Source organism: Delphinus delphis, chromosome 4, assembly GCF_949987515.2.
Source record: "Delphinus delphis chromosome 4, mDelDel1.2, whole genome shotgun sequence".
In the NCBI taxonomy this organism is placed as follows: Eukaryota; Metazoa; Chordata; class Mammalia; order Artiodactyla; family Delphinidae; genus Delphinus; species Delphinus delphis.
The window spans coordinates 25133179-25160479 of record NC_082686.1 but is presented as its reverse complement, the minus strand read 5'-3'; the positions used below and the strand labels follow the sequence as shown (position 1 = coordinate 25160479).

Genomic DNA, 27301 nt, shown 5'->3' with positions numbered 1-27301 from the left:
TCAGTTTAATGGAAACGTTGTATCTCCTAGTGAAAGCATTCCTTCTTTTGGAACTAAAATCTCTAGGACAGCAGAGCATAAGGTCATGGTAACAGGAAGCAACAATTTTGCTAGGGTGTGTCACTAGAGGTAAAAGTAAGTGGTACCATTCTCATTTTCACTTCTTGATTCCTGGACCCATTAATCCTGGCTGTGGAAGAAAAAGCACCATATATTGAATGGCGATTCAGAGCATATGTAGCCTCTGGAGAATCTTACCTCAGCTTAGCAAAGTATTGCCACCTAGCTGGTGCTGTAACTGAGTCTTCAAAAAGCTATTATACCATTCTGTCATGGAAAACAGAGAATTTCATGATTATGAGCACATTGACATAATTTTTGTGCTGTGAAGTGAATTCCTTAATCAGAAGCAATGCTGTGTAAAATATCAGGATGGTGGATAAAGCATTTTGAAAGACTACAGATGAGGGTTTTGAAACATTGCTTGCAGGGAAAGGAAATTTGTATTCAGAGTAAATCTATTCCAGTAAGAGTAAAACATAGCCCATTCCTAGATAGAAGCTGTCAAAGTTAGTCAACCTGCCACCAGGTAGCTGGCTGACAACCCCCAGGGAATGGTGCCATATCAGGGATTCAGTGTTGGGCTCTGCTGCTGGCAGATTGGACCTCAGTGGTGGCTGAATCCAGGTTGGCCTCAGTGAATGAAGTCCATGGCGCTGAATGCATGCATAACCTCCATCTCTGCCACCATGGCTACTTTGTTCCTGAGTCCACTGGCTGAGGAAAAATGCTGACAGGTGGTAAACACAGAATGTGTCATTCTATCCACTTGATTGTTAAAATGCTCTCTTTGATGATCATTCACATGGGGCAGACATATTTTCTTGTTTTCTTTCCATTCAGAGAGGTCTACCCACATGCTCCTTCCCTACATTTCCTTGTCACCAGTTTTCTAAACATGTTCCTTCCAAATCCCTGACCATCCAGCCAAACATTGGCCACAGGTCATGAATCAGTATATAGTCTCATGACTGGCCATTTCCCCTTCCAAGCAAAGTGAACATCTGGGTAACCATCTCGAAGTACTGTCCATTGGGAGGATTCCCCTTCACCACTGTTCTTCATGGATGTCTCAGAAAAGAACTGCAGTGCTAAAGCTGTCTACTAAGGTGGTGCCTGCCTATCCTGCAGAAACATCAATAAACCAGGCCCAAGAGTTCTCTTTCTCTGTCAGCCAATCGTATGGAATTTTTCCTGAGGCCAAAGGTGTAGGCTGGGACAGAGAAAACAGTGTAGCAAGAGTGGGGACCATGAGTATTTGGGCCACTTCATGTAACTAACTTTTGCCTTCTGGTCTAGCTCAAATCTGATCAGGTACATTTACTTCCATTCAAAGATGAGGTGTTGGTGCTCGTGCTTTATGGCTTGGTGGGTCAGATTACACCCAGTTCATAATAGGCAGCTATAATGGCAACTTGGCAGCCCATGGTTAACTGTTCAGTCTCTACTATTGCCCGGTAGCAGGCCAAGAGCTGTTTTTCGAAAGGATAGTAATTTACAGAGGATAGCAGGGCTTTGCTCCAAAATCCTGAGGACCTGCACTGTGATCCACCTATGGGGGACTTCAAAAGTCTCCAAACAGCATCCCTATCTGCCACTGACACTTCAAGCACCATTGGATCTGCTGGATCATATGAACCAAGCAGCAGGGCAGCTTCCATGGCAGCCTGGGTCTGTTGAGGAGATTTATCTTGTTTTGGGCCTCACTCAAAACTAGCACCTTTTTGGATTACTCAGTGAATAGAACAGAGACACAAACCCAAAGGAAGAATATGTTGCCTCCAATATCAAGAGAGGTCCTCTAGGTGGTGTGCTTCTTTTTGGTTGTAGGAGGGACCAGATTCACCTTTGAAGGGATATTTTGTCATGCCTCACACCACTGAACTCCTAGAAATTTCACTGAGGTAGGGCCCCTGAATTTTTGTCATATTTTTTCCCCCACACTCTGACAGGTAAATCTCTTACCAGTAAGTCTGGAGTCATTGTTCTTTCCTGCTCAGGAGGTCCAATCAGCATAATGTCATCAGTGTAATAAACCAGCATAATACCTTGTGGAAGGGAAGTGATCAAGATCTCTAGGAAGTAATTATGACATAGAGCAGGAGAGTTGATAGACTTGAGGTAAGACAGTGATACTGTATTGCTGGCCTTGTCAGCTCTAAACAAACTGCTTCTGATGATCCTACTGACAAGTATGGAGGAAAAAAAATATTTGCCAGATCAATAGCTGCATTCCAGGAACCAGGGGATACATTAATTTCCTCAAGCAGTGAAACCACCTCTGGTACAGAAGCTGCAATTGGAGTCACAACCTGGTTAAGGTTATGATGATCCACTGTTATTTTCCGAAGTCCACCTGTCTTCTGCACAGGCCAAATAAGCAAGTTCAATGGGGATGTAGTAGAAATCACCACGCTGCATCCTTTAAATCCTTGATGGTGGCACTCTTCTCTGCAATCCCTACAGGATTGCTTTTGGCTTATTATTCTCCTAGAGACAGTTAACAGCAGCTTCCACTTGGCCTTTCTGACCATAATAGCCCTCAGTTCACCGGTCAGGGGACAAAGCCAACTTATGAGTGTATCTAATCCAATTATCCATTTCAGAACTGGGGAAGTAACCACAGGATGGGTTGGGAGATATACTTGTCCCATTATGAGATAGACTTGAGCTAAAACTCAACTGGTCGCCAGACTTCCAAAAGTCCCTACTCTGACTGATAGACAACAGTGATGTTTTGGGTCTCCTCGTATTAGTGTCAGTTCAGAGCCGTTGCCCCCCAAAGTCTGATGATTTCCTTTCCCCCAACACACAGTTACCCTGGCAAAAGATCATAGGTCCCTTTGAGTAAGGCTAGGAGAAAAATGAATGATACATTTTTAGCAGTGTACCAGGGGCCCTCCTCAAGGGGGCCCAACCTTCTCTTCATTCAAAGTTTTCTGGGTCTGCAAACTGGCTCAGAAATCTGTGTTTGATTCAGCTTAGACTTTTGTTCACTTGTTCTAGAATTTTTCTGCTTTTACAGATCAAGTAACACGTTAATAGATTTCCTATTTATTTCACTTCTAGGAACTCCAGGATCAACTAGCCAATGTCATAGGTCTCTGTGAGTCAAACAATTCTTATTACTGCTTTCACCCTAAGGTCTGTTTATGGGAACCACACTCACCTTGCCTTTGGTGGTTGATGCTGACACTTTGTTCCTACCACTCCAGGATCAATTACTCCCCTTGTATTTAGGTTTCCCAATTCAGTGACCACAGTGCCCACTGTAAGGTCTGTTCTACAACAAAGAGTGATCACAGAGCTTACAAAAGTATTCCTCACAGATGTGATGAAAGTTGTATTTCTGGACCTTCCCAGTGTGGGTGAGTAGTTTTTAAATGACAAATCTACTCTAAAATTCCAATCCCACTAAGCCTTTGAATCACTTCTTCTACATTAAATCAAGGTAGGTTCTGAAACTGAGCAGAACCCTGTGGGGTTCCTGGGCACAAAAGCCTTTCTGTGTCCCCCATTTCTCAATTACAGGAAATAGGCTTCATTCAGCCTCCATGACCTTGCCCCAAACAGTTGCTAATTAGAGAAGGGAGGCAATACAGAGAAAAGGGAGGAACAGTCAAGAAACAATAGTGCAGCCTTGGGGCAAGGTCCTGGTTCTCCCTCAAGGGGTATACATAACAATATCTTTGAGCAGTTTTGCAGATACTGAAAAATTTCTGCGTACTCACCAAGTGGGAGAAGTTAACGGTATGCTGCCCACAAACACGTAGACCCCAGACAGGTTGGAACCAAAAGGTTGATGCTGACTCCCACTTACCTCACCACCAACCAATCAGAAGAATGTCCATGAGCTGTTCACACCATCTTTGGACCATTATTATAAAACACTTCACTACATGTTCCAGGTTGGGACACACAGTTTTAAGGACATTAGTCTGCTGTGGCCCACTTTGCCTGGCAAAGCAATAAATCTATTCTTTCCTACTTCACCCAAAACTCTGTCTCTGAGATTTAATTTGGTGTTGGGGTACAGAGGCCAGATTCATCTTCAGTCTGACATTTCTAACTCATTCACTATGGGCCACCTGTCAATGATCTATGTTTCAGGCAAACAAACTGTTAGTCATTTCTAACTCTCCAAGTTGCAATATTAAACATAGAATCTGCTTAGAGAGCCCATATCAATAAATTCAGCCTGGTCCAACTTTATATTTTTTTCCAACATTATCCCACACCCTTCCATGCCCGGATGACATGTGCCCCAAATTTCTGTCTGTGTAAATTAGAAAACTCAAGTAGCTATTTGGAGGTGTTAGTGCACCTCCTCATAGGTTACACTTTATTCCTCACTTTTAGGGGTCTGCTGAGACTTGAGTCTAATTATAGGCCTAGAAGCAAAGAAGACTGGGGGAGGGGACTGAGTCCTGAGGAGAATCTGCATTGTCTTGCGATAACAACTGCCTCTGGGGAGGTCATCACAGTTTCCTCAGGGAATGCAGAGTTGATCTTTTCAGACAAGGTGGAGAGGCATTTACACGGAGGATGTGGAGGCTGCTTCCTCTGGGAGTGGGGAGGCCTCTTCCATAGGCAAAGAAGACTCACCAGAATTTAGGGGTTTGATATCCCCAACTTTACTGGAGTCTTCCCACAAGTCCCCTTTCCAGCTTATAGGATCCCATTCTTTACAAAGTAATGCCCTCACATTTACAGTAGACACTCTGTGAGGTTGGGAATTTAATTTGCATTGAAATTCATCCATTGGCAGGAAGGAATTCTGGGTTAGGTTTTCAACATTCTCAGTCTTGTGCCTATCGAAGATAAGTCTCTTTCAGGGCACACACAGAAGTTTCTAGGTCTTCATGTGACCCTTGACCTTGGAATTAAAATCCCTGATATCATTCATTTCTTTCCCTACTTTGTCCATTGACATTAGGAGCACCCCACCAGTCTCACTGACATTCATTAGTTTGAGAAAAAAATCCCAAAGTATCAAATACACAGTTATCAAGCTCCTTGCGTCTTACAAAAGGTTGATTAGGATTACCCAGTGGTGACATTTTGTATACCTCCATTGCTAGATCATTCTGTAGGCTATCAATGATCTCTTTTACTATTGGAAATAAAGTCATTCATATCTTTAAATATAATAAGATTTGAGAGCCAGTTCCAGAACCCCCAGAACTAAATTAGAAAACTTATCCTTACAATTCTGTTCCTCTTCAATCATTCTTGGTACCAAAATCTGTGTTAGTCAAGGTTCTGCAGAGAAACAGAAACTCTATATATATATATATATATATATATATATATATATATATATCAGCAGCCCTCAAGCTGGAAGCCCAGGAGAGTCAATAGTGTAGTTCTAGTCTCAGTTTGAAGGCCTGAGGACCAGGAGATCCAACAGTATAGCTCCAGTCCAGAGATCAGTAGGCCTTAGGCCTAGGAAAAGCCTGTGTTTCAGTTTGAGTCCAAAGGCATAAGTAAATCCATATTCCAGCTCTAAGGCAGTCAGGTAGGAGATGTTCCCTTTACTCTCTGGAGGGTCAGTCTTTTGGTTACTCAATCCTTCAACTGGTCCCACTTGTATTGGAGAGGGTCTGTTTTACTCACTCCACCAACTTGTAAAAAATTAATAAACAGAAACTTCAGTTAAGTGGAGTTGGGAGACCAAACGGGGATGCTCTCTCACCCTGTGACAATAGCAGAGACCATTAAGAAGAAGAAAGACTCCTTGTCTTTCCTGGCAAGGAGTCAGCCAATGAAAAGCCATGGATGGGCTCTTTGTTTACTATATCTCTCCCAGCTTCCTTTTTCCCTCTATAAAAGTGTTCTCCTTTCTTTTCCATGTGGGAACTTGTACATGGCTTTCCATGGTTACAGACACTGAACTGCAGTTCTCTACTGATCCCAAATAACTCCATCTTTTCTGGAGAAAAGTTTGGCTGTCTATTGTTTCAGGTCAATGTTTTGGAAGACTGTACAGGGACCCCTCACAGCTCGAGGGCTGTTGAGCTGGTAAGCAAAAGGTCCAGTACCCACAAATGAGACCTTTGTCACTCACTGCTTTTCTCACAGAGCCTACTGTTTGAAGGTACATCCTTCTCCTGGATTCAAGCTCATGCATTCCTTGCATCTGAACCTCTCCAAGCTTTACTGGGGATCCATTTAAGGGTTCTGCCTTTCTGGTTAGGCCGTGTTTTGTATGCGAATACTCATTTGGCTTTTCAGTCTGATTTTGAGATCACACTGTTTCCCTGAAACTGGCAAGCCTCTGGCCTTTTCCATTCAGAACAGGGGCTGCTTCTCCTGAAGCTGTCTAGCCTCTACCCATTCCTTTGTGAACAAGTGTTCTTTATCTGAAACGGTGCCAGGTTTTCAGCTTTTGGCCTACTCCTTTGGAAAGCTGTCTTCTGGGCACTGGCTAAAGAAAAGGTCTCTGGCCTGGCTCCTCCAAGACCAAACTGTCTCCTTAAGACAGGCTGGGGTTAGCTTGCACACTATTTGAATTGAGCCATTTGTGCTGTAAGCTGTTTATGCTGCTTGAAAATTGTTCTTTGCTCTAGAGGAAAAACCTCTAGGAAATGGGATCCCAGTTATCTAAGTATTTTGAGGGTGCTTCTCTCACAAAGGCTCTGTCCAGTTTTATGTTTAAAAGCAGAGGTCCTTCCTCATGCTCATTTCCTTCCTTTTTTTTTTTTACGGTATGCGGGCCTCTCACTGTTGTGGCCTCTCCTGTTGCGGAGCACAGGCTCTGGACGCGCAGGCCCAGCGGCCATGGCTCACGGGCCCAGCCGCTCCGTGGCATGTGGGATCTTCCCGTACCGGGGCACGAACCCGTGTCCCCTGCATCGGCAGGCGGACTCTCAACCACTGCGCCACCAGGGAAGCCCCCTCATGCTCATTTCTAACTAAAATAAACATGCATGACTAAAGGCAATTTAGAATATCAGTGGCCACTATGGGAGACTTGTGAAATCCCCAAACTTAATTTCCTTGAAATTGAATTGGACTATAATAGCTCAAAATTTTCCAGAAGTGAGTGGACTGCTTATTCCTGTTGGCATTTTGTGGTTTCTCAACTTTTCAGGAGCCTAAAATTGCCTTTCTGCATAATAAGATTTTAAGATTAACTGAGATAAAAAATATTTAAGAAAAACAAAATGTCTCCTGAAACCTCAGGCTCTTCTTCCTTGGTTTCTTTCTCTCAGGCTCCACGTCTGGCTCCATCTCCTTCCTTCCCTTCTACACCACCCCCATAACCTCAAATTCACCATACTAATGCTCCCAGCAAACTTCCCCTTTTCTCTGAAACTCTCCCTACTCCCTTTTCCTCTAAACTTATCAGAACCTGTCCCTTTAAAATTAAGTCTTCTGAGGATTCAGAGGCTAAACGCTTCATTTCTTAGACTTCCTGGGTTAAAGCTGAGCTGTGAGCCATAGTAAAGATTTTCCTAACATAACTGAAGAAATTCCTCACGTTTGCTGAGGAATTTAATATAGTCATTCAAATTTATCAACATGGTTTCTCTGACCTATATCAGCTAGTTCTTTTGCTTCTCCGTGAAAGGGTGAAAGCCAGGACTAGCATTGAATGAAAACTACTAATTGGGAAAATCCTGAAAGGTCTCTAGAATTACAACCCAGAAAACAGCCCACTAACTTATATGGGCAATCAGCAATCATTAGGTAACTTCAGAAAGCAATTACTATTGATTGGAACAAAATTCAGACTTGCACAAGAAAATCTTCTGAACCTACTATTAACTATTACTATCAACTGTAGATTGTTTTTTAAAAAAATCTGGTCTTCCATCAAATGTTGATTCCACCCAACTAGCTTTTAACTGTATGTTTATTAATGGACTGAACTGAGACTTTTCCTTTCTAGTAAAAAAGGACCAGGAAGGAATGAGAAACTGTCCACTTCAGATTTAGTTAATCTGACAAATCAGCTCTCTCATACTCTACATGAGTCACTTCCAAGAGAGGTTGCCAAAATTCTTAATCTTCAACTCCAGCAAATGAAGGCTCCTAAGTGAAACCAAATCCTCCTAGTTTTTGCTGTTATTGCAAACAGCCAGAAGATTGGGAAAGAGATTGATACAAATAAGCCCTTTAGGTGCCTTCAGCCCTCAAATCAGCCTTTCCAGCATCCTCCTAATTCTCAATGACTGGGCTCCAAGGAACTACGGGGGCTCTTCCTTCCTCTTTTTTTTTTTTTGCGGTATGCGGGCCTCTCACTCTTGTGGCCTTTCCCGTTGCGGAGCACGGGCTCCGGACGCACAGGCTCGGCGGCCATGGCTCACAGGCCCAGCCACTCTGCGGCATGTGGGATCTTCCCAGACCGGGGCATGAATCCATGTCCCCTGCATCGGCAGTCAGTCTCTCAACGACTGCTCCACCAGAGAAGCCCCTTCCTTCCTCTTAATTGGCTTGGAGAAACATCTCTCCAGACTGGAGATAAATCTCTTCCAGTCCTAATGGACAACAGAGCCACTCTCTTGGTGCTCAACCCCAGTACTATAAAACTGTCCCTACCTCCCAGTACTAAAATAGTTCAGATAGTGGGAATCTCTAATAAACCTCAAGAGGATCCTGTCTCTGAACTTATTTCCTTTTGTTTAGGCCCTTTGGAAGATACACACCCTTTTCTCCTCTGCCCTTGTCCACTTATTAGGTGGAGACTTCTAAGAGAAGTATTATGCTGGAATAAAATAATTCTAGAAATCAATGTAACCAACCAGGTGAATTAAATGACACTTTGACATCTTTTATTTGTTCTGACTCTGACAGTAGGTACTAGAGCTGATTCTGGAAACACTGATTATTTGTTCCTGTTGAATCAGCTGCCACTTTCCTTATGGGCAAAATCTCCAACTGTTGTTGGCAAATTTCACAATGCACCTCCCATCAAGATTCAAACAGACCCCTCAAAACTTCTTCGCATTATTAATCATATGCTATAAGTAAAGAAGACCTTCAAGGTATAAAGGACATAATGGAAGATTACAAGTCTCAAGGCCTCCTTATCCCTTGTACTAGTCACATTAACACTCCCATTTTACAGGTAGGAAAACCTAAGTACTGAGGGTGAAAGTTTGTCCAGGACCTCTGAGCAATAAACAACATTGTTATCCCTTGACACACTGTTATTCCTAATTCTCATACATTACTAATATCTATTCCCAACAAAGTAAATCTTTACTCTAATTGATTTATGCTGTGCATTCTTTAGTATTCCAGTTAATGGAGCCAGCCAATACCTTTTTCCCTTTACTTAACAAGAAAAACAATCCACCTAGACAGTAAGGCTTCAGAGTTACACTGGGAGTCCTTCTTATTTCTCCTAAATCCTAAAGGCTGATCTGGGTGACACACACCCTTGAGTTTCTTAAGTTCCCTAGAGTTTCTACTCTGTTGTAATATGTGGATGATTTGCTTCTTTGCTCTCCTTCTCAAGCCCCCTCCCAGGAAGAGAACATTCACTTGCTAAAGTTTTTAACCTTAAAGGGACATAAGGTCTCCAAAGAAAATTTGCAATTTGTCCATCTGGTTTTGGGCATCTGATATCAGAACAAGGGGTACACGTAGATCCAGATGGACTTCATGGCGTCCTAAGTTTCCCAAACCCAAAACTAAGCACCAACTGTGAGGCTTTCTTGGGCTAGTTGGTTATTGCCAAAATTGTACTCCAAATTTCTCTCTTATGTCCGGACCTCTATATGTTTTACTCAACAATAACAAATCCAACCCAATTTTATGGGAAGAACCAGATGACATGGTCTCAAGGCCTTAAAAAAAGTTAAATGGAATAGAATATGAAAAAGAATGTGCTACCTTGAAAGTAAATTGTTCCTAGAATTGAAGCAGATGACTTCTGATGAAACAGCTTTCCAAAGATATCTGGACCAGGCCTGTTGGAAGTTTGTCACTAAACATTTGATGATGACCTAATGCTTCAGATGATCTCCAGTGTCTATAACCTTGATAACATATGGACTTTATACAAAAAGTGCCTGAGAGTTCTCCCTCCTACCCCTCCTTGTTACTTGAATGTAACCTTAATAAATTTCCAATATGTGCACTTTCCTTCTGACATGGGACATTATACCCAGGAAAGGTCTTTTCTGGCATTGAGGGACAAAAGCTGCAAAAACTAGTAAACCTGACTCTTTTTCGGGCCTCTCACTGTTGTGACCTCTCCCATTGTGGAGCACAGGCTCCGGACGCACAGGCTCAGCAGCCATGGCTCACGGGCCTAGCCGCTCCGCGGCATGTGGGATCTTCCCGGACCGGGGCAGGAACCCTCGTCCCTTGCATCGGCAGGCGGACTCTCAACCACTGTACCACCAGGGAAGCCCATAGAAAACCTGACTCTTGACCAGCAGTGTTTTCAGAGAAAGATCTTGATGAAAAGGGGAAAATGTAAACAATAAACAGAAACCTCAGTAAGAGTTTGGAGACCAGAAGGGGAGCTCTCTCACCCTGTGACAATAGCAGAGCCCAACAGGAAGAAGAGATTTCTTTTCTTTCCTGACAAGAACTCAGCCAATGAAAAGCCATAGACTCTTTGTTTACTGTAGCCCTTCCACCTTCCTTTTCACTTCTATAAAAGTGTTTTCCTTCCCTTTCTGTTTGGGCATCTATATATGCCTCACCATTGTTGTAGACCCTGAAGTGCAATTCTCTGCTGATCCCAAATCAACGAATCTTTGCTGGAGAAATATCTGGCAGTCTATCTGTTTCAGGTCAATAAAATGAAATGTTAATCTCATTTAGAAACACCATCTCAGACACACCCAGAATACTGTTTGACTGAATGTCTGGGCATACCTTAGCCCAGTCAAGTGGGCACATAAAGTTGACATATTACACTCTCCCAATTTTTTTCTCCATAATTTAAATATTTTACTCCCCCAAATTATAGCTGCTTTGGGGATGAGAGTTAAGAAGGGGCATGAAAGAAATACAGTTAATCAGATATTTGAATTTTAAATAATTTACAGAAGTCCAAAGGACTATTTCCAATATTTTTCCCCTAAAGATCCACCAATAATTCTGTTACTTTTATGGAGACTTCATTATAATTAACTCAATTATTTTCCCCAAATGAACAAAAACTGTCTTAGTAGCATCACCTACATTGCTCACATATATATTTTAATGAGATATTAGTGGAATATCTTATAACTGATGCTGGTTTATCAGCTAAGTTGCTATTTTGATGTTTAAAATAACATCTACTATTTAAAAATATTGTATAAAATAATTAAGATTAAAATGCACAATTCGACAAATATCTCTTGTCAATATGTCTGGGAGGGAATGCACTTTATTGGTGAATAGATGGGTGGTGATGACTAGAACATGGATGATGAATATTTCTAGGTAAACAGCATACAGTATAGGAAACATTATCAAGCTACTCTCTATCACAAACAAATGGTCAATAATAATTTGCTAGTCTGGTTTACAATAAACCAACATAGAGTGATTTCTGGTGCAGTTATAAATACTAGATTGTTTAACACATTTAAAAAATCTATTCAGTAATACTACTGCCTAGAGGAGGTATTAAAGAATTGTCAAAATAATAATGTCTGTCTTATTTATGACAAGCATCTATATAATTCACAATTTTAAAATAAGTATTTTTAACAAGATTTGTGAGTGACTCAGGCTGCCCCTTCCTTATTCTAGATATCAGCTTTATTGTGGTGTGATTAACTTCCATTAAACTGTATGAATTAAAAATGTATAATTTGACAAGTTTTGCTCTATGTATATACCTGTGAAGCCATCACCACTGTCAAAGTAATCAACATATCCATTATCTCAAAAGTTTCCTTAAGTCCCTTCCTAATCATTTCTTATTGCCCACCTGCCCACCATTTTCAGGAAGCCACTCATCTAATTTTGTTCACTAGACATTAGTTGGCATTTTGTAAAATTTTACATAAATGGAGTTATTTGTAGTGTGTATTCTTTTCTCCGACTTCTTTCACTCAGTATAATTATTTTGAGAGTAAACGTGTTGTGTATTATCAATAGGTCATTTCATTTGATTGTTGAATATTATTCCACTGTATGTATATACCACAATGTGTTTATCCATTGATCTGCTGATGGACATTAGAGTTGATTATTACAAATAAAGCTGTTAACAACATTTGTTTATAAGTTATTTTATGGACATGTGCTTTTATTTCACTTGAGTAAATACCTAGCAATAGAAGGGATGACTCATAAGTGGAGATATATATTAAATTTTTAAGAAACTGCCACACTGTTTCCAAAGTGGCTTTATCATTTTACGTTCTCAACAGCAGTGTATGAGAGTTCTAGTTCCTCTACATTCTCACAAAAACACTTGGTGTGATTGGCCTTTTTATTTTAAGCCATTCTGATAGATGTATAACAGTATTTCATAGCAATTTTACTTTGCATTTTTTTAATGGCCAGTGATGTTCAGCATCTTTTCATAGGCTTATTTATCATCTATATATATTCTCTGGTAAAATGTCTGTTCAAACCTTTTGCCTCTTTTTTTTTTAATTGAAAAATCCAACATCCATTCTTGTTAAAAACTTTTAGCCAACGAGGAATAGAAGGTAAATACCTCTACCTGATAAAGCATCTATAGCTAATATCAAGATCTATAGCTAATACTAAACTTAATGGTGAAAGTATAAATGCTTTTTCACCAATATCAAAAACAAGACAAAGATGTCCACTCTCACTACTTCTCCTTAACATTGTATTTGAGACTCTGGCCAGAGAAATCAGGCAAAAAAAAAAAAAAAATTATAAAGAAAGAAGAAAAATTGTCTCTATTCATAGATGACGTGATTATCTATGTAGAAATTCTAATGGAATCTATTTTTTAAAGTAACTAGAACTAATAAATGAGTTTATTAATTAAAGTTCTATACACTAGCAATAAAATTTTAGAAATTAAAACATATAATTTCTGAAGTATAAAAGTATAAAATATTTAGGAATGAAACTGATCTAAAAAATGTGAAATATGTGTTCCCTGAGAACTGATGAGAACTGCATAATATTGCTGAGAGAAATCAAAGAAGACTTAAATAAATAGAGAGATATACCATATTCATGGGTCTGGAGACTCAATAATTTTAAGATGTAAATTCCTCCTAATTTTCTCTATAGATTCAAGAAAGTTCCAATTAAAATCTCAGCAAGTTTGGTAGAAATTAGAAAATTGATTCTAAAATTTATATGGAAATGCAAAGTACCTACAAGAGCCAAACAACATTAAAAAAGAATAACAAAGTTGGGGAATTAATATTACCTGGTTTCAAGACTTATTATAAAGCTACAATAATATTTGTTGTTAAAATAGAGAAATAAATCAAATAACCAAAAACCCAATCTAGAAATATATCTATATACATGGGTATATATATGTGTGTGTGTATATATGTATATATATATATAACTGATTTTCAAAAAGAGGTATAAAAGTAATTCAGAGGAGTTAGGTTAGTCATTTCAACAATGATGATAGAGCAATTAGATATCCATAGGTTTAAAAAATAATAAACTTTGTTCTATACCTAAAAATGTATACAAAAATGAACTGAAAATGAAATATAAACATAAATGTCAAAACTTAAACAGTAAAAATCATCTAAAAGGAAGTTTTAAGATACAAAGAGAAGGTTTTTCATATGAAATGGAATAACGAGAGATGCTTATCTCCTCAACAATAATAAGTAAGGCAAGAATTATGAAGAATAATGATTTCTTTTCTTAGCTGAGGCCTGAAAATATCCACAATTATTGAGGGAAGATGTAGAGGAGGAGCGAGGAGTCAAGCTGATGAGACAAACAGGCTAAGTCCTAGACAATGATGGAAATTACGCTGCTTTGTCTTAAAAGGGAAGAATTTTTATTCCTTCTGTTTTTATTTTCACATGAGTATTTAATGCCTTGAAGAATTATAAAGTTGGTGAGTGGGTCCAGTCTTGACATTCATCAGAATAAAATTCATCTATCAATTCAGTGATCTGAACTTTCATTTTTTAATAAAAGTATTTATTCAAGAGATAGAGAATAGTAGTAGTAATGATGAAATATTTTTATAGAAGATGTCAAAATTTCAGATGGTATGATGTTCTGGCCATCAAGTTGATTATTTTAAAAATTCTAATATTTGATATTCATTTTTTACTTTAAGTTTTTTTAAATTGCCCAAAGGATATAGACCTGGAGTATGTGACAAAGTGAAATGTTATAAATAATGAATAAGTCCTGTATGAATGAATGAATATTTCAGATCCTTCCTGACTGACAGTATTAGCAGGACGAATACAGATGAAGCAGAGCATTAACAGATTCAGACGTGCTACAGAAGGTATAGATAGGGAAGCTGGAGGACATTATGGTCCTAAATACCAACACTGAGAAAAATAAACCTTTTCTACATGCCTTTGGGAGTTAAAATATGAACTAAACATTGTTTTGCATCTTTACACTCATTTTCAGGAAAAATTTCACCTACGTTATGATTTTTTAGGGATAGCCTCTATGAATACTCAGAAAATATAAAAAAAAATTAAAATAAGACAGATTAAAACAGACTTAAAACAAAATACCTGGGGCAGAAGTTATAGTGCTTTCTACCTCTGAAAGGAGCCCAGGTTCTTTTATTTTTCTATGGTGTCATCATCAGTGCTGATATACACCATCAAGTCCACTCATGCTTCAAGATGGTTACCAGGATATTGGGTCTGCACCTTAATACAAGATGAGGAAAACGGCAGAAAGGGTTCGTTTTCAACTGAGTAAGCTTTCTTTAAGGAGCCTTTTGAAAGTCAAATACAGCACTTCTGTTTACATTACGTTAATCAGATTCTATGTTACATGGCCACACCAAGCTGCAAGTGTGGCTGGGTGATGCCCTCTTTGCTTGGCTTTACTGATCAATTTAGTGTGCCTTTGCATGGGGAGAGGAGAATGGATATTGGGTAGGCAACTAGAAAGCTCTGCAGAAATCTCTATGATTATTTTACCACACTAAATTTTCATATCTCTCTAAATGTACTGAAATGCCAAATTACCAGTTAAGAACACTCATCCTTGAATTTATAAATGTATACACATGACCAAGTATCCAATCACAATGCTGAAGACAATCTGTGTTTGTTTTTCCACATATGTGCTTGGAGAGTACTTTTTAAATACCTGCCTTAGTGTCATAATCACATAGTATTGTATGTGTTTATATAATTGTAACCACTTCAACATGAATCACTGCAGGCCACAAACTATATTCTATGCGTCTGTATCAGACAGCTGTTGCTATAATACAAACAAAGCTACAAAATTTCAGTGGCATATAAAAATAACTTTTTTGCTTGTTTGTTTTTTTCCCTTAAACCTCTGTGAATTGGTTAGGGTAGCCTTTCTGATCTCAGCTAGGCTGGCTCATTTACCTGTTGGCTGATCTAGCCAGAGCTCAGCAAGGTGGTTCTTCAAATGAACAAAGGTGGCAGTGGACAAAGAGAACAAGCTGAACTCTGTAAGCCCCTGGTTGTGTCATATCTACTAACATCCCACTTGTCAACCAAATCACAAGTCCAAAGTCAAAAGACATGGAAGCAGATTCCTTTGTGAGTGGAATTGTTAAATTACCTGGAAAAGGGCAAGGCTATAAGGCAGGGTGAAGATCTGGGACCAGTAATTCAATCTACCACAGTTCAACAAATCTCCAGGACAAAATTTAGGGCCTGACCCATAGCAGAACTCATTGAGTAGATATAAAGAAAGTGTATTAATCAGGGTTCTACAGAGAAAGAGACCAATAGGGTAAATATGTGTATATAATGAAAGATTTATTATTAAATAATAATAATGTATTATTGCGTCACACAATGATAAAGGCTGAGAAGTCCAACCATCTGCCATCTGCAAACTAGAGACCCAGGAAAGCTGGTGTGAGTCTGAATATAATATAATTCACTCTGAGTCTGAAGACCTGAAGCCCTGGGAAGCTGATGGTGTAAATCCTAGGCAAAGGGCAGGAGATGAGATGAGATGTCCCAACTGACCAGTGAGGCAGGAAAAAAGAGGCAAATTCCTCTTTCCTTTGACTTTTGTTCTATTCAGACCCTCAGCAGATTGGATGATGCCCACCCACATTGAGAGGGCAATCTACTGAGTCCATGGATTCAAATGCTAATCATATTAGGAAACATCCTCATAGGCACACGCAGAAATAATATTTAATCTGGCACCCCATGGCCAGTCAGGTTGACATACAAAATTAACATCAGAGAAAGGAATACATTTTAAAACACCACTTTGTTCAGGTTTCTTAACTCCACTGCTTTCAAAGTGTCTCCTAAGCACAGTTTCACCTTATTCCTTAAAAATAATTGGTGAACTTTAATATATACCAGTTTTCCACTTCTTTAATATTAAGAAATTATTCATATTTTCCCATCTGAATCCCACCCACTATAGGCCACGCAATTGGATCACCATTTTGCCAAAGTCTTCCCTTGTGCTAGAATTAACTATAAATACAAATGAAAACTAAGCAATGTGGCATAAATCAAGATTCATTAAAGTCCCAACATTATAGGATTATTGTGAGGAATAAATAAATTTATATACGTAAAGCATTAAAAATAAATGCCTGGGGCTTCCCTGGTGGCGCAGTGGTTGAGAGTCCACCTACCGATGCAGGGGACACGGGTTCGTGCCCCGGTCCAGGAAGATCCTTCTTGAATGTCAATCTTGCAAGCTTGAAAAGACATGTATATAAGTAGCCTATTATCTTTTATGTAATAAAGAGATACAGAAAATTATATGTGAGTTCAGAGAATATATGAGATCATTAAAAAAAAAAGTATGGTTCCAGGCACTTTCCATGATCTTATTCAGTTTATTAAAATCTCACAATAACAGGACCTAAGATTTGAATCCAGTTTTTTCAGACTCCAGTTGTCATGTTTAGTTTTTCCCCTACCTCACAGATCCCAGTTCATTTGGATACTTGAGAATGAATAATTCAGTCACTGCCATTTGAACTAGGTAGGCCTCAAAGAAAAGTGAAAATGTAGATAAGTTGAAAATATAGAACATCATAAACACTACAGATTTGTAAGTGGAATAAGACAAGAAGTGTTCCACAAATACTATGCAATAAAGTTAATAAATTTAAAATGTATAGGGCTTCCCTGGTGGTGCAGTGGTTAGAGTCCGCCTGCCGATGCAGGGGACACGGGTTCGTGCCCCAGTCTGGGAGGATCCCACATGCCGCGGAGCGGCTGGGCCTGTGAGCCATGGCCGCTGAACCTGCGCGTCTGGAGCCTGTGCTCCGCAATGGGAGAGGCCACAGCAGTGAGAGGCCCGCGTACAGAAAAAAAAAAAAAAAAAAAAATGTATAAAATAATTCCAATATTAAAGAAAATAATTATTTGGGGAAAGTGTTTCTTTCAGCTTTCTTAACATATAAATGCTGAGAATTTTTAAGAAGAAATATGAAAGATAGCATCTCTTATATACCAGATTATAGTTTATAAGTTAATTAACTGTACTTGGCAATTAAAACATAGTTTTCCTTAGAATGTTGAGTTGTTCATTAACTTGTGTGTTGATACCAATTTCAAAAGCTATAATATTATCTTGTTTGGGAGGATTAATATCAGCTAGTGTATTCCCTGGTAAAGAGATAACCTGCATTCAGATTTATAAAAATAAAAATACAGCTACATATTGCAATCACTAGAGATGAAAAAACAATTACTTTACTCTTTGTAACTGCATTTGAAAGCTTCACAAAATATATGTAATAGAATAAGTATACTGTGCATGTCGCTAAAATCACCTAAAATACAAAAGCATGAGTATAAAAATGACTAAAATAGTGCTTTATGAAGATAGTTTACACCCATATTTATAAATATATAAGCATCCTCAAATGAGAGTAAAAGTATCAAAAGATTCTTGTTTAGTTCAATATTTATCTGTCACTAAGTTACCATAAACTTCAGCTGGACTACTTTTTGGTGTTAGGGATTAGAAGAGGTCCAGGAGATTATAGGTCCAAAACTGAAGGCACAGGTAAACCTGCAAAAGTGGAGAGAGAGAGAGAGTCTGAGAGAAGAGAGAGAAAGAGGAAAATCACTTTGATTATCCTGGATATAGGTGGAAAGGGATAGCAGGCTGTGATAATCATAAAAATTTAATCCTTTAGTCTAATTTTTACATGTTAAATACAAATTCTATTTCTTTCCCTTCTCGTTAAGATTTTCTAATGAATACTGCATTTGAACAATTAAAATTTAGTTGTCTTTATTTATCCAGCTCAATATCCAATGGAGATTATGATCACATTACTAATAAAGAGAAAACATCTTCAATAAACTTAAATTGTATTAGGGACTTCAGGTAATTGTCACTGCAAAATAAGGTTCTTTGGGCTACTCAGGGATCGATTTTGATTCTCTTTCTGGATATACAACCTAGTTCTTTGTACATAAGAACTTCAAATTAAAAAAATATATATGAATATTATATTGTTATTCAATGATCATAGACCACTGCATTGAACAGTTGAGACTGATTTTAGCCAGTCTGTGAGATAAGAGAGCAGGAGGGTAAGGAGGAAGTCTAGTGAAATGCATTGAAAACTGTTTTATCTCTGGCACCAAGTCATTGACCCAGAATCAAATTCAGAAGAAAGATTTCTTACTAACCATCGCCTCTAGGAGTGAACAAAAGCTATGTTCACTAAATTCTTAACATGAGACTCCTTGTCTCACAAGGATACATGTAACCAGTTACAGCATATCTGGGCTCACTATCTGAGTCTGGTGAGCACTGATGCTGAGCCACAGAGCTACGGAGCTCTCTCCATCCTTACTTACCTCTAGCCCCTCCCTTAATGATGCTTCTCACTGCCTTCACATCCATGGAATTCTGGTCACTGGATGTACTACCCTGGTTTACTATTCTCCTCAATATACCTTATTGCCATCTTATTATAAATTCTGTACCCATCATTTACAATACTATCAGATACTTCATCTCCCAGGAGCAGAAACATAAACATACACACCAGGTGTACTCTTAATATTTTAGCTATCAATCTGTAGCTGCCAGTGCCAACCTCTATTCCCTTAACCCCCTCAGCTTTGCAGGACAGCTATTATATATGTCCATTTCTTCCTACTTTATGAAAATGTGTCCCTACTTGAGAGCTTTCTCTGGCTGCAGGGCATGACCAGCTTATGCCCAGGACAGAGAGGAAGTGCCAAGAAGCTAATGCTCCAAAGTAGGGAGGTAGTGGATTATATGCTAGTTTCTATCAGAGAACATAGTAAGATTTCCATTTAACGTATAGCAGTGACTGACTGCCCCCTGATCATTGTGTTCTTTTCATGTTGACAAACTGAAGTTTTAGATTAAAAGTTTAGATAAGTGTTACTATCATGCCTGTGATTTTTGACATTGATTATTATAGGTGACGAGAAGTGGTCTTACATAATGGAAAAACAAAAGAGTATGTCTGTGATACAAGATATTTGATTGAGTATCTCATGACGTCTCTATGCCCAGGGATAAGAGTGAACAGGAAATTATAGCAACCAGGGCCTGACAAGGACATGGTAAACTAAAACTCAGTCCTTTCTATTGCATCCTATGTCCAAGATCTGTGTCACCCCACTAGTCAAGCAACTTAGATGAACAGAAGTGCTAGGTGAATACGAAGAAACTAAAAGAAGTGGTAGACAAAAGATAATGAATATTAGTTATGTTCTTAGAATTGACTGTGTCAGTTTAAACTCTAGTTTTGGTAACTTCTTTGTGGTAGATCTTATTTTCCTAGGAATCATAATCATCCATTACCTTGAAGAATCAGTGAAGGCCTAAGTGGATTTAATGTCTAAATGGTGCAAGGCATAGACTGCTCGATGAACCTAAGATGTGCTTGGTGCTTCCCTCAAATTCCCTTAGTTCACCCTAGAAGATAATTGTGACTGAGGTGGAGTCACACTATACACAATGCCTTCCTACATGAGGTACTTATATCTCTCTGCTTGACAGTTTTCTTTGGTTACATGGGCAAGATCAACCTGCCTGTAGGACAGTTTGGAAGTGCCAAGGGACTAGTGATTACAGTAGCAAACTTCAAACAATGAGGAGGAATGTTGGTGAATAAACAACCAACCTTACTCCTATGTCAGGGTACTATTCTGAAATATTTTCAATGCAGTTACTCACTGGCATTGAACTCTGGTTCCTGCAGTAGTTATTAATGTGTGTATAACGGTCATTAATGTATCTTTTTATTCGTTATCCCCCCTTACCCATCTTACTTTCCTAGTCTCTCACCGTGTTTCTGGTTTACCTTCCAAATAAACTCTTACACAAAAGCACTTCTCTTAGGAACTACTTTTCAGGGGACAAAAATTAAGACACCATCATCATACAACTTACTATTGGCCTCTTTGACTACCAAAAGTCCAACTTATAGAGAGATATTTGGTTGAGTAAAAATTACAACCACATGACCTACAATGAAAATAAAATATCCGTAATTTATAGACAAAAGTCCTAAATGAAGGAAGCAAAACACTTATGTATGACTATGGAGTGATTTTCAGAGCCAGATTCATGAAAGAGGTCAAGCCATTAAATTCATGACCAGACAAGAACACGAATCTTGGTAAAGAAAATGAACATTTAATTTTTTCTAATTAAATTGAATTTTATTATTTTTTATACAGCAGTTTCTTATTAATTATCTATTTTATATAACTAATACAAAATAGTGTATATACGTCAATCCCAATCTCCCAATTCATCCCACCACCACTATACCCCCACCCCCTGCGTTTGTGAAAACGAACATTTTAAATGAACCATAAAAGGCAACTTGCCAGAAAAGGGCTCCCTTTGAGGGCATTGACAGGACTTTGAGGTCACAGAGCCAACTCTACATCAAAAGTACATGTTCTTTGAGTTATATTTTCAATAGATTTGTTAGATTTACATTGTGTATCAAGGTAGCTCCCAAGAGTGAAGGTAATAGTCAGTTTGCTAAGGGTAGAAAGCAAAACTGTTTCCCGGGGAGACCAGTGCCACAAATTAAATTCTTTGGCTTTAGCTCCTGTTATGTCTGCTTTTATCATCTGACCCTTGCCCACAGGCTCAGCTCTGCCTACAGTTCAGGATCAAACATGCTTCTAGTCTGGACAAATTTAGAAAACTTAAATTCAGTTGCACAGGGTGGTCAGTACACACACACACACTTGCTGTCAGTCTTTTGTCTCGGAATAGCTCCATTCTCCCTCATTGCCATCCTCCTCCAACCATGCACTAAGGCTGCTCTCCACAGTCACAATGAAGCTGAAGATAAAACCCCATGCTCTCTTTTTACTTCTCGTTCTCAGATGTCCCCGTGCTTGCTGCTTTTCAAAACTTTTTTCTTCCTGTCTTGATCCAATCTTAGTCCTTCTATCACTCAATGACTAGTCTTTTTTTCTGAGATTTTGTTTCATTTCTTATCCTGCCTTATCCCAGAAATACAGGAAATCAAGTTACCTATTATACATAATAGGTAACATTTACAATACGGATAAAAGAAAAAGAACAATAAAGAAGCAAGAACATTGTACAAGAAAATCAAAGATCAGGATACTTATTGCAATCAAGCCCATGATATAGATCTGAGCAGACAGCTGGTCTTTCACTCTATTTTCTGCTTCTGCAATTTCACCCACACTCCCTGTCTTGCCGAGTTAATATGCAGATGTCTTGCAAATGTGGATCTCTCTTACCAACCTTTCACCAAGCTACAGACCTCTATTTTCACAAGGCCTGCTAAACAATTCCAAAATTATTATTTGTCTCATTTTCAAACTCAGCTTATTCCACAATGAACGATCATTTTCTTTTTGTTTTTACTTATCCTCAAATTCTATCATACCGTTAGCATCTCATTTAACACCTATGATCACCAAGGTATTGTTCTAGCCTCTGGTGATACAATAGTAAACAGAATTTTACTGCTCTCAAGGAGTTTGGTATTTATTGCAGCAAGCTGTCTCATGAGAGCCCTCACCTGAGTCACCAGGGAAACCACAGACTTAATCTTGTCGCCCTCAAAGACCTGCAGTGGGATGACCTCCACATCTTTGGTATGTCTGACAGCCTGTTGAAGAAGACAGTCACTCAATCACCCAAAAATCAAATACCAAGACATCGTATCCAGACCAAAAGAGTAGGTCCAAGCCAAGACTAGTAAATAGGGGCAGAGAGGAACAGGACCTGCCCATGACTTTCTTGGGAACTTAGCCAGTGAAAAAATAATATGTTCAATCTGAGCAAAGATAGCATGTGTAAGGAACTTAACCATGAACAGAAGGTGCATTTGCTCTCCAGTAAAAATTAAAGGTGATGGTCTAGTGCACACAAATCTACAAGTTCATCTCCATGTACGTTAATATTAATGTTGTTTCTATGTTTCTCTACTGGGGAGATCTCTTTCCTCCTTTGCCTCTGCGTTCAGGCATCAGAGCATTATCTCACCTGAATCCCTTAGATCTGTATTTCGCAACCACCTTATCACATGTGAATGTCCTTGACAATGTATACTGTGATAGTCATCACATTGAAGATCCTTGGTGCAAATGTACAAGCTAAATTCTCCATAAAATCTTAGAGCTTAAGTAGCATGAAAAGTCCTGGGCTGTCTCTTCATGGTGCAGCCTGTGACCATGGAGGCCTTAAGTTCCCTCCAGCAGAGGGACCTGGGGTTGGGTGTGCTAGTGGCTGATTTTCTCTAGCTCAGATCATAATTAAAGTATGAATTCAGTTCAGAACAAAATTTTAATTTACAGATTTGTATATTAACCTCAGGCAATGGAGATGTTATTGTAGATACTGCTGTCGAAATGTGTTTATACGAAGCTGCCCTCCTCTGTTCATAGTTCTTTTAAAGATTAAGAGTAAAAACTCATTAAAAAAAAAGACAAGTACAATTAATTTCTGTGTAGTGTCCTCAACTATATAGAAAGGAAGGCTAACACTAAGGTATAAGGTAAAATACTCACAAGAAGCTCCATCAAGGTTGAAGTTTGAATGGAATGAAAAAGTTAGGTAAATAAAGAGGGAGAAGAAACTGACAGGTGAAAAGGAGAAACACTTTTGGTAGAGGAAATGTTATAAGGCAAGGACTTGCTGCCCAAGGCACATAGAAGCTGATACTATGGCACTGGCTTTTGAGAAAAGAAAGAGCTTTATTGCAAGGTCAATGGGCAAGGAGACAGGAGGCAAGGCTCTCAAATCTGTTTCCCCAGCTGGGGTTCGGTCGAACTTGAGTTAGGGAAGGAGGGTTGGTATGTGGAATTGCTGGAGGGATAGGTTTTGATTAGAGGGCTTTGAAATTTGGCCATTTATGGTAAGGTAGGATAAAAGGGCTTCAGCAGCAGATCTTCCTGGACAGTGAATCCTTCCCTCTGAAAGTGTTCTTGCATTCAGGTTTTGGTCATGACCCAGTCCTTTGGTTCTGTTGGGGGGTAAGGGAGGCTTTGGTTCTAGGGGTTATTTATGGTCAAAATTTTCTCCTCTGCTCATGCTTCAGCTGCGTGACTTGCAGTTTTGTCTTGTTGTCTCCAAAAAATAACTTGGTATCTTGTTGGAAACAGGGTAGGGCCAATTTGGGCTTTGTTTTGCAGTTTTGAAGTAGCTCAGGAGAAGGCACAGAGGAGAGGAAGAATGGTGCACTCAGAAAATGGTGAAGAAGTCACATTAATAAAAATATGGGGGATTTCTTTACATGGGGCTGCCTAGGCTGAAAGGGAAGTGTCATTTTAATCTCCCCCACCTACCTACTTCTTTTAACCAAGAAGCTATTTTGGACTTTGGGGTCTGGCTTCATTTTAGCTGAGAAGATATTACCAAGTTATATGGATCCTAGAAAACAAGGAGTAATGATATAAAAAAATCAAGAAACTGTGGAAAGCTTGTAAGGGTAAAGAAGTTCAGATGAGAATGAGGATTAAAGAAAAGACTTAAATTGTGAGCAGGAACCCAGCATAACAAGTAGGGGAGGCATATTGAGCTTTAGCAATTTTTAGAACAGTTAGATGCAGGAGTCAAACTCTTAGCAGAGTCAGGCTTGGTCTGTACTGACTATATTACTAATGAAGTCTTGGCTCAGTTCTGGTCCCAGTGGATCCAATAGATCCCAGAACTCTGATTAGAGTTGGGAGCAGTTGCATACTCAACTGAAAGTGTGACCTTTGGAAAATGCAACCTGGGACCTGGATTCTGATGTTACCATTCTACTAGTGGCACCAATGTTCTCTAACACCTAATTTATTCTGATTACCACCATTCTCATTACACAGAATTTATTTAATTATTTTTTATGGTCAATTGACTTCAAACTATTGTAAAGAAGCAAGTACAATAAAACTGCTATTCCATTAAAATAATGGAACTATTAAAACAAAATGGAGATGAATATATCTGAAATTCAATTATTCCTATAATTTAACCTTTATTCACATATATTAATTTTTCCCCCCAAATATCTTATAATACATCAACTAAACTAAACTATTGTTTTCTCTTCTTGATTTTCCTTGTCATTTCTATTTTTGCACCTTTGCTCATGATATTTACTTAATCAAAGCATTCTCTCTGTGATATGTATTCATTGTATTCATATTCGTGTTTGTTATCCAACAGACATCTCAGATATAATATATATAGATAGCTCAAGTGAAGAAAGGCTTCATGAAGCCTTTCTTAATATTTCCATCCATATATTATCTTTCTTTCCTTTGACTCTCCATAACAATTTGTGTATCTGTTAGCACGCTAAAGACATGATGAACCTATGATATACTGTATTCATTTGTGGTAGGTGCTGGGATGCACCTCCAAGAGCCCTTCTCAGGGCTTTCATTGCTTCAGCTTCTGAGAGTGGGACTGCTGACAGCCCTCAGATGTTGTCCAGCTTTAAGGATTGCTTCAATCTGAGAAGCAGAGCCTCGCCCAAGGGTACACTCCCTCTGTTTCCTGCAGCCTAAATCAATGATGATTCAGAAGTGGATATCAACACCAGGGCCATTTCTCCAAATGCAGACCACTTTGAAAGAGTTCCTTGTAGATCAGCTGCAGAGCCCTTCATTGAGATTGTATCACAGAACAGCTCCTCCCCCTGCTTAATCCTGCTTTTGCCCTTTTCTTCCATAGGTGTTAATCCTAAAAGTTTCCTCCATAAGGCCTCTGTGTGTTACCTTTATCTCATATTGTGCTTCTTGGGGGGAATCCAAAATGTATTATCATTCATTCATTGAAACTTATATTGAATTATTCATAAGGCAGGTATTCACTATGCAAGACATAGTTGTAAGTGTGGTGGAAGAAGCAAAGAAGAAACAGAAATTGCTCCTGCTTTCAAAATTCTAGGATGAGAAATGAGTGAAATGTGTATATGAAAGGCACCAAGTGATTAAAACACAGATGAATACCGTGGGGATTCTGATACAGGTATCACACTTAAGCATTTCTTATCTCCTGGGAGGGCTTATCAGCTTTTTTATAGCAGTATGTTTTCATAGACTTTTTGTTACCCAATTGTTGAATTGATCTCATATTGGATTGTTCTGAAAAAAATCAAAAATCTACAAGAAACATTCAACAAAGACTTCCTTACACAATGCCTATGAGTAAGTATGAATTAATTTGAATGCCCAGGGAGTCATTATATTCTTGTGTTTATTTGTTACTGAAAACAAGAATTATAGCTAAATAATGCTGAGTCATAAATGTCAATGTTAAAACCTGAAAAAAGTGCTGAGGTCTACATAGACAGGAAAAACATTTATAATTTCAAAGACTCTCAGATTGATTGGTTCAGTTTCCTAGACAGGTATGTACTGCCCTCCATTTACAATCATACAGAAGCTATTATATTCTGTATTTTTTCAATTCTAATTTGGTTCATCTCTAACATAATCTCTCTGCAAGGCTAATGCACAAGACCATTATTTATCTATTTTTTTTTACAGCAAGTTGTTTAAGAGATTTTTGAGATGGTTATATGGGTCATTAAGTGCTTAGTCTAAAAGAAAGAGAGTTGTATGTCAATGTCCTGCAGAATTATCTTATTTAACCCAAAAAAATCTTGTTTACAAGAAGCAAATAATAGTGTGATTCAATAATCTGTGTAGGAAAATAAAGAATTAAACTTATTTCTTAAATGTATTGCTAAATAGCTATTTTTTTTAGTTTTGTTAGAAAAATATGATAGCCAGAGTAATTCTACTAACATTAATTTATAAAGACCTCTATTTCTCTAAACATTGGTATTTATTAAATATATGATATTCATATTTAATACCATTTATCAATGTGACCAAAGATATAGAGATGTTTATTTCAGGAAAGTTGCCATATATATTTAAACTAGACAAAAACAGAAAGTGATAGTGATTATTCTGAACTTTCAACAAACTGTATTCAGTGGTGAAATCAAAAGGGAGGAAATACATAATTAAGTTTTGAATCCCCCAATATAAAAGCATGATGATTATAAGTTTATGTGTTGTAAGTTCGCTTCAAGATCTAAAATTTCAAAAACATTTAAATTTATTCCCACACCCCCTCACAAATGATTGAGGATGGGTCTATGTGAGATTTCATTTCTATTCCCAGCTGTTTGTTCAATTACTATTTTGAATTCCTTAATTAAAGAACAGTTGATTAATGACTCATCAGCAATTTATTTTCAAAAATGTCAAAACACATCATTACCAAAAGATGTTTTTATAAGCTTAGATACTAATGCCTACATTTCTCCTTCATTCTGATAGACTTGCCTTCTACTCTGTAAAAATAGGTTTTTCCATCTTATGAAATGCATCAAAACCACCTAAAATGAAGAGATCATTCCAAAAGCTTAGTATTTCAAAAATGAAAATAATAATTACACGCATATTATGTTATACATCTACTTCATGTTTTGCTCTATGAGAATCTTGGCTCTGCTAAGAATGCTGTTTCCCTTTAAGCTCTCTTAAGTGCTGTTATTTTTCTCCCAAGTGCTTAATACCATAGGTCTTGAAGAGGAGGAAAAGTTATCTCCCTGTTGTACATCCAGACCTTTCTTCTTTTCTCTTGCTTTGAACTTCAAGTCATTGGACTGTACAAGCCAGAACTCCTCCTGTTGCAGTTGTCCCAT

At 38.4% G+C, this 27301-nt stretch overlaps 1 pseudogene; it reads right to left on the bottom strand.

Annotated features, from left to right (window-relative positions):
* On the bottom strand, positions 1–27301 carry LOC132424358 (uncharacterized; annotated as a pseudogene).